Raw genomic sequence first — 2,481 nt, forward strand, 5'->3', positions numbered from 1 at the left:
CACGTACCTAACCCCACATAGAACTCTCACATAGACCATGGGTTAGTACACAAAGCACAATGGACAATGCTTACCATACCATGGGATCACTTGATCCCTCTCGGTACATCTTCTACGCTTTGTGAGTTGATCAACTTGATTCACTCTTGACTTAGTCTTGATCAACCTTGAATCTTTCCAACTCTCTTCATTTGTATGATGTCTTGAAGGTAAACATGAATGATCACACAATCTTCTTCTTCAAGACATGCTTGCAATAAGCATAACACTCACATAACCAATCTTTGGATAATTCCTTAATAGCACCTTGGTCAACTCATAAACTCCTTGAAACCAACACATGGACTTTAAGAAGAGCCTATGGACAAATCCTTCAAATATAACTCAATGCAACCATTAGTCCATAGAGAGTGTCATCAACTACCAAAACCACACATGGGGACACCGCATGTCCTTTCAACTGGGACCTTGTCTCATGCGGGGGCAAGGAGGAGTTGGCCGTCTGGCTGGCTCTCCGTTGTTCCTGGGAGGAGACCCCAACTCCATAGTCGGAGTTGCTCCGAGTCCGAGGTCAATGCCGCCAAACAGCACAACCATGGACGCGTCAAGGACGGACGTGCCCGTCGAGTGAGGGAGAAGGCACGGCAAACCGCTGAGGCCGAGTCGCATGTTGCGTTGGATAAGATTGAGGATGCCATACATGCCCACATCCTCGCGAAGCGGCAAGCCTAGGCAGCGCGTACCCTCCAAAAGGAGCAAACCTGAGCGGTTCGTGTCCTCGTTGTACTACCACCAAAGAGGAGGAGGCCGGTGACGGATCGGGCATCTCGGCAATGAGCAGACCTGGCTTGGTCCATATTGCGTCTTCGATCGCTACTTTCGTGATGAAGACATGAAGGCCGAGGGCGGTCATGGGTGAACTTTCTCCATAGACATATAATTCATAACTGAATATGCCAATTTTTGATAGTTCGATGCCATGTATGAACTCCCCTATGCTATGAGTGTGTTGATCTAGATGAACCACGTTTGTTAGTTTAATCTTGCATGACATCGTATGGATTTGAGATTTTGCTAAATGAGGAGACAGTTGTGGATGAGGACATTTGAGGGGTGATCGGTCATTGTCATCGGACGCGTCCAGGCGCGTCCATGGATGTGTACAGGCTCACTTTTGCTACGTCCGGTTGTAGATGCTCTCACAAGATGTGTTTCGTAGGCTGCATCCAGCCAGCCAGGGCCTTTAGACGCAAATTTGCCTTTGTTTGATTGCCTAGTGAACCTCAAAGCACCCATGGGGCCTGACTGAGGAAGAACGGCTGTTTCTTCAGAGCCTAGCTCCAACGAGCATTGCGTGCATCTCCCCTTCACGCACTGGGAAGCGCAGGAGAATGAGACGTCTCTCTATCCCTCCCTCCGATCTCACTAATGCCCGCTCCACAACCGTGTTGCCCGTATCCTTACCCCGTCAGTGATGGCAACCACAAATGTTGGGTCGGCGCCGTACCCGGGGGGTTGAAAGGATCGATATGGTTGACTAGAGGGGATGAATAGGAGACTACAAAATTTTAAATCTTTCTTATCAATTTTAAGGTTTAGTGGATAAATGGGGTTCACTAGATATGCAACTAGGTGAACACAACCTATATGACAAGCAAGCTTAAAGCTAAATATGCTAGGCAACAAACTAATTAGCAAGCTAACAAGTATACAAAGCAAAGTAAAAGTGCGGGAAAGGATTAACCACATGTGAGACAAGGACGCGGATTCTATCCCGAAGTTCACTCTTCCTTGGGGAGGAGCTACTCTCCGTTTAGAGCGGTGCCAGAGCCAAAGCTTGCAGAACACCACCGAAAGGTTTGCTCCAATGGTTAGTTTTTTGGCGGTTAGATTAGATTTTAGGCCTGATTTTGAACTGCTAGCAATGTGCATGTGTAATTTGTGCACTGATTCGATTAGATTTTAGGTTGACTTTGCATTGCTACGAATGTGCATTATGCATTGATTGTGCATTCCTAGATTAGACACTGATCATAGCAAAGTAGGTATGCTTGATATGCGTCAACATAGTCACTAATCGTAGCAATGTGCTTGATAAGCTTGATAGATAGGACTGATCATAGCAATGTTCTTGATACGCATCAATGTAGGGTCATAGCGATGTAGGATCATACATATGTGCTTCAATGTAGGATTAACTATCGTGAAACTGATGTTGATTAGGGGCATGTGATGCCCAAGACTTGTGTTATTGGGTTCCAACCCCTCATTAGCAGGCACAAAAATAACCATTGACTCAATGCAGACTACCAAACGAGGTGGCCAAGCTAAGCCGGGCCACATATAGCAACCAAACAGGTCTTTGACGTAAATTTTGCTTTCACACCGAGTTCTAGTAAGAAATTAACCAAACAGGTCTTTGATGTAAATTTTGCTTTCACACTGAGTTCTAGTAAGAAATTATTGCCGTAGCTTATACTG

Source organism: Triticum aestivum, chromosome 7B (genome assembly GCF_018294505.1).
Source record: "Triticum aestivum cultivar Chinese Spring chromosome 7B, IWGSC CS RefSeq v2.1, whole genome shotgun sequence".
NCBI lineage: Eukaryota > Viridiplantae > Streptophyta > Magnoliopsida > Poales > Poaceae > Triticum > Triticum aestivum.